Raw genomic sequence first — 6,902 nt, forward strand, 5'->3', positions numbered from 1 at the left:
ATAATAAAATCTGCTAAATAATGGCTTAAATAATGGCTTTACATAATGATCTTTCATATTTTGATATAAAAAAAGCAGACTAATCATTTATTTCTGTCTGCTTTGGAAATAAATTCACCCTAAATAAAAATCTGTTTTTTTATGGGAAATTTGGATCTATTGGTTTGTTTTTTATGAAACAAATGGACAAAATCATGGTCTCAGGCAAAAAGAATGACCAATTTTTGATATAAATAAGTCTTTGGTTGTCAACTTTGTTTTTTATCAGTTAAATAAAATCCCCTTCAGGAATCCACCTGTGTTTATAAAGCTCAGAGAGGAAAAGACTGTATTTAAGAAAGAAATCAAGTTTGCTTTTATTTGTTTCTGATAATAATCAAATGACCAAAGCATGCATGTACCTGCTAGCGCTGTATTTCTGTGCTTATAGGAGTTTGTTTTTTTAAACTTTCAGTCCTTATGTGTTAAACCTGTTTTATTCTTCTGTATTTATTTTCTGTAGGACTAAAAACAACCACTGCTGTACTCTCTGTTTTTAAACCGTATTGACTCAAAGTCCTGTAAACAAAGGCTTTTCTGTTTATTTATTTAAAAAAAGAGCCATTTTATTTGAACTACTGTGATGATCTGTTTTTTAAAAAAAAAAAAAAAAAAAGGGAAAAAAAGCACTCACTGTAGCTTGCAACCTCATGTCTGAGAGCAGAATATGTGGTTTGGGAACATGTCACCAGTTGTTGTGTCCAAGTGTACAAAGATCTTTTCGCTATTTTTTTAAAAAACTGTGTGGACTTTTCTTTTTGTTGTTGGTTTCTGAGATATTTGAAAGACTGTATGTATGTGGGTGTGGAGGATCCATATTTACATGAAGCTTAACCAAACTTTTTTACTCTTCTGTGTTATTTGCTTTGGAGACCATCCTTTAAAGCTTTTTCTAAAAAGCTATTGTTCCTCTGATCATCCCTCCAAAAAAGGTGGGAAAATTTAAATACTCTTCATCCTCTAAAGCGGGTAAAAATAGTAATGTGTAGTAAAGCATTTTGAATACCCCAGGGGTCCGTTTCATGGAACAGATTTACCGAAAACTAGTTATCTAAACTTGAAAACAGGGAAACTCTGACTTTTCTGTTTCACAAAGAGTTTATTCAACCTCTGTTTCAGTCACCATAGTAACATTCTCCCAGATCTAACCTGGTCCATAGCAGGTTTTCTTCAGTAAACTCGGAGTGTCCTCTGTCTCTGCTCTCCTTATAGCCTTTCACGCTGTTTTATTTCCTGATATAGTCAGATTTTTTTCATAGTTTTGTACATAAAAAAAAAGATTTTATATATATACACAGGTGCTGGTCATAAAATTAGAATATCATGAAAAAGTAGATTGATTTCAGTAATTCCATTTAAAAAGTGAAACTTGTATATTATATTCATACATTACATACAAACTCATATATTTCAGATGTTTATTTTGTTTAATTTTGATGATTACAAATGACAACAAATGAAAATCTCAAATTCATCATATCAGAAAATTAGAATATTACTGAAGACCAATAAAAACAAAGGATTTATAGAAATGTTGGCCAACTGAAAAGTATGAACATGAAAAGTATGAGCATGTACAGCACTCAGTATTTAGTTGGGCCTCCTTTGGCCTGTATTACTGCAGCAATGCGGCGTGGCATGGAGTCGATCAGTCTGTGGCACTGCTCAGGTGTTATGATAGCCCAGGTTGCTCTAATAGTGGCTTTTAGCTCTTCTGAATTGTTGGGTCTGGTGTATTGCATCTTCTTCTTCACAATACCCCATAGATTTTCTATGGGGTTAAGGTCAGGAGAGTTTGCTGGCCAATTAAGAACAGGGATACCATGGTCCTTCAACCAGGTACTGGTAGCTTTGGCACTGTGTGCAGGTGCCAAGTCCTGTTGGAAAATGAAATCTGCATCTCCAAAAAGTTGGTCAGCTGCAGGAAGCATGAAGTGCTCTAAAACTTCCTGGTATGTGGCTGCGTTGACCCTGGACCTCAGAAAACACAATGGACCAACACCAGCAGATGACATGGCACCCCAAACCATCACTGACTGTGGAAACTTTACACTGGACTTCAAGCAACGTGGATGAAGTGCCTCTCTTCTTTTCCTCCAGACTCTGGGACCTTGATTTCCAAAGGAAATGCAAAATTTACTTTCATCAGAGAACATGACTTTGGACCACTCACCAGCAGTCCAGTCCTGTTTCTCTTTAGCCCAGGCAAGACGCTTCTGACGCTGTCTGTGGTTCAAGAGTGGCTTGACACAAGGAATGCGACAGCAGAAACCCATGTCTTTCATACGTCTGTGTGTGGTGGTTCTTGAAGCACTCACTCCAGCTGCAGTCCACTCTTTGTGAATCTCCCCCACATTTTTGAATGGGTTTTGTTTCACAATCCTCTCCAGGGTGCGGTTATCTCTCTTGCTTGTACACTTTTTTCGACCACATCTTTTCCTTCCCTTCGCCTCTCTATTAATGTGCTTGGACACTGAGCTCTGTGAACAGCCAGCCTCTTTAGCGATGACCTTTTGTGTCTTGCCCTCCTTGTGCAAGGTGTCGATGGTCGTCTTTTGGACAACTGTCAAGTCAGCAGTCTTCCCCATGATTGTGTAGCCTATAGAACTAGACTGAAAGACCATTTAAAGGCTTTTGCAGGTGGTTTGAGTTAATTAGCTGATTAGAGTGTGGCACCAGGGGCCATCAATTTTGAACCTTTTCACAATATTCTAATTTTCTGATATGATGAATTTGAGATTTTCATTTGTTGTCATTTGTAATCATCAAAATTAAACAAAATAAACATCTGAAATATATGAGTTTGTATGTAATGTATGAATATAATATACAAGTTTCACTTTTTAAATGGAATTACTGAAATCAATCTACTTTTTCATGATATTCTAATTTTATGACCAGCACCTGTATATCTCATTCACTAGATCTGTTAGACACATTACGTTTTAAAAACAAACATCGCATATCCATTTGACGAGGATCATATTAAAGAATGATCTGCAGTTTTTCCACAGAGATTTGAATATTTATAGGGAGACGATTCTACTACTCAGTTGACAGGGCATTACATTATTTTTTTGGTTTGTTTAATATGAGCGAGATGCAGATCATTTTATTTTTATTTATTTATATTTAACTACTGAAATTATTTTCAGATTACACATAAATAGAATCATTAATTCTGTGGAGGAAAAGGAATAGGGTTAGTATTCACTTCCTGATAACCTAATGAGCATACTGGCCCAATCTGAAGCCATTCTATGGCACTGATAGCCGCTAATAAGCATTTATTGGGATGATAACATCTGAAGAGGCTGCAAACAGCCACTTTAATGTGTAAAAGAAGACTGAATCAACATGAGGAGGGACGCATGAGACGATCCACAGGTTCTATATATTTAGAATAACGTTTTTAGACTTCATTTTCACCCGCTGACATGAGATTTCACGTAAATAGATTCGTTGATATACTAAAATTCAAGAAATAATCCTGTAATATTATTGCGGTCCCAACACTGTATAGCAAGCCGTTTTGATACAGTATGTACTAGTTTTACTGAATATGTATTCTGTAAAACTAGTACATGAATATGTATACTGAAAAAAATAAAATCTTTGTCTAAATGACCAATTCAAACAAAATGTCATTCTCAACATCTAGAATAAACATTCTGGATCTCCATTCCATCCATCCATTCTCCGTCGCACTTATCCTAAGTGGAGTTGCAAGGGGTGCTGGTGCCTACATCCAGCTGTCTGCGAGCAAGAGGCAGAATATGGACACATTCTGGATGTCTATAAATCAATTTCAGATCTCCATATTCCTAATATTACTGGTCAGTATTTGCATTATTTTAACTATTAAAAAATGTTTTTCAGATATAAATACATGGTCAGTCAAGCTGATAAATGTAAGAACAGCCATTTAAAAAGTGTAAACATTTCAAGATGTATAAAACTTAGTTGTTACTAGTATTTTTTTCTTTTCTTTCTAAAATTCAGTTTCTGCTGAAAAATCAATTTAGAAAATATTGTATTTTGGTCTAGGAGTGTGATTTTGATCAGGAAGAATTTTATTTTAGTGATCTACAAATGGAACAACAGAGAGGAGTGCTTTAATAAATGTAAAAACAGCCTGCCATAGCCCACTTTATATAAACTTGCGCATCAGCTCGAGCATCAATCATCTCCTTCTCCACCTTCCGCTTCTTTGTAGCTGTAGCGCTGTTTCTCTGTCTTTTAAACACATTCCTCTTTTTTTCTTTTCATTTCTTCATTAAAATCTCTAGTTCCAGTGAGGTAAAATGGGCACTTCCTGTTGTCTGTTGTCATGGTGACTTCACTGATAATGGCTTTTCATACTTGTTACACACGAGCTAAACCCTGAGTGGACCTACTTAGAGTTGATTGAACTAATTCATAGCAGCTGTTGTTAAACTGAAAACTCAGAGTTCCCAACATTAGGTTAGATCAATTTAGAGTTGCAAATTTTTATCACAGTTTATCAAACCTGCTTCGTGAAACAAACCTCTGATCTCTTCTCTGGTTTTGTGAGATGTATAGTGATAGCTAAAGCTACTACGTGAGCAGAAGCTTTAAAGGAAAAGCTATTTTAGGGCTGAAACGACCAAATTCATCGAGATAAATCGATTATGGAAATAATAGGCAACTAATTTAGTAATCGATTCATTGTTAACTGGAATATAGAGACTAAAACATGCCTTTACGTGACAGATCAACCAACCCTTGAACAGCAATCATACTGAAATTACATTTATGATTAAAAAAAACTTTTTTATCTGTCAATAAGCTCTATCCAGAACTCCTCAAGTGGAAAAGTTTTAGATTCACCTGGTTTCATTTCATAAAAAGTCTTCTTTAAGGAACCTTTTGCTATCCGATTATTAAATGATTAATCGAAAAAATAATCAACAGATTAATCGATTTGCAAAATAATCATTAGTTGAAGCCCTAATCTATTTTTGAATCTTTAATAATAGAAGGGTCAAGACAATGAGACAATTTCTACGGTCTTTATTTTAAGGTGTGCCTCTTATGTTTAATGGTGTGTTTATATCAGGATGAAGGGATTCAATTAACTTTTAAAGCTCTGTAAACACTTACTGAACTCCCCCATGTAGTCAAATAATAACAGAATTAAAAATCTGCCCTTGCCTGTCGGATATCTCAAACATTCAGCATGCTGAGGTGAGTGAATTTTTGTTTTATCAGTGCAGAGTGTCTGCGTACTGTGGCATGAGAACAAGTCAGATCATTATTGGCTGATGACTAAAACAATTGTTTAGTATTTGCATTCATTCATATCCCTGGTTTATATGTGGAAAGAAGTTTTTTTTAAGGATCAGAGGCCTGAATCTCTGCTTTTACACACCTGGGTTCACTAAAAGCTCCTTAGCAGAGACCTGTAGAGCCAGACTGTATTAATGAGGTGGTTTAGCCGTTTATTCAGGTCTGTGGGGCACAGGACACATCTAAAGGTCGTAGGACTGGCCTTCAAGGATTTGATTTCAAAGCAACCATTGGAAAAAATACCTGCAAGCCTTTATTTCCTAGTGATATCTAAATTCTTTAAATGTTTCCTACCTTTCCTGGAATAGTGCTCTCTCTTTTTAATTTTTCCTGTGTTCTCTTCTTTCTTCCCTTCCATTTTTTTTTCCTTTCATGCAAATCTTGGCAAATATTAGATTGAAAGCCTTATTCACAGTAACCTTCTGTATTTTATAGTGAACATAAAGGACAGAACTCCAGTATCCTGAAGTCTGGGAAAAGTGTGAAATTCTTATATATAAAAAAATGAAATTATGTAACATGAACATAAAACAATTGTAACAGGTATACTTAGAAAGGTGAAGCTGCATCTAAAGTTAAAGGTATAGTGGAAGATGTTCTTTCTCCAGGTGATCATCAAAATAAGTGCACCTTCTAATTGTCAATCATTCTGGTGATATGTTTACATAAGTTTACGTGCTCGTCCCCATTTTCACTTACCGAAGTGAGTCTGACATTGTGGAAAAATTGCAAATCTTCTTTTGGAAAGTAAGCCTGTATGAGCGATGCGAAGTGCAGCTTTTAAACAGAGTTTGCTCCTGGAGAAATGGGCTCGTGAACGCTCTCACACACGTTTAATAGGCGTTCCCTCTCAAGAGTGGCTACAGGATTGGGCTTTTTTAAATTTTTTTTGTAAGTGTAGAGGGTGGGTCTTTTGAAAAACCTGTGAAAATCCTCCATTATACCTTTAATTTCCACCATGTAAAGTTATTTATTCCAATTCGTTGGGTTAACAGATGTCGGTAGCAGTAAATAGTTGGACATTGCCAAGTCCTCATTCCACAGAAGAATGAATTATTTCATCTCCTTCAAATTCACCTAAATTACTTCTCCCAAATGTAATTTGTGGTAAAGGCAGGGCAGAGCTCTATCAGCTGTCAGAACTCAGGGTTTAGTTACAAAAGCAAAATTGACGCCATTATGTTCATCCCATCTTTGACACCCCGCAGAGAGCAGAGCAGACGATCCGTCAGCGATAAATTAGTCAATCAGCAAAGATAGTGATTTTAAAGAAAGACTGCTTTTTGATTTTATTTTCTATTAAATTTGTTGATCTATTTCTGCTGCCACGTCTTTAAAAGCTATGGAAAACAAAAATCCCACTATCTGCCTTAAATGTTCATTTTAGTGGACAACATATTGGAAAAGCTGTGATTCAGTCCACCAGTGCAATAACATGCCAGAGACAAGGCCTTTCTTTCAGATTTTAAATCAAGTTTGAAGAAAACTCACAAAAATGCCCTTTTTTCTATTTCCCAACACATTCCACACAAACCAACACATTAACCATCCTT

This window comes from Cyprinodon variegatus, unplaced genomic scaffold (genome assembly GCF_000732505.1).
Source record: "Cyprinodon variegatus isolate N-32 unplaced genomic scaffold, C_variegatus-1.0 Scaffold193, whole genome shotgun sequence".
NCBI lineage: Eukaryota > Metazoa > Chordata > Actinopteri > Cyprinodontiformes > Cyprinodontidae > Cyprinodon > Cyprinodon variegatus.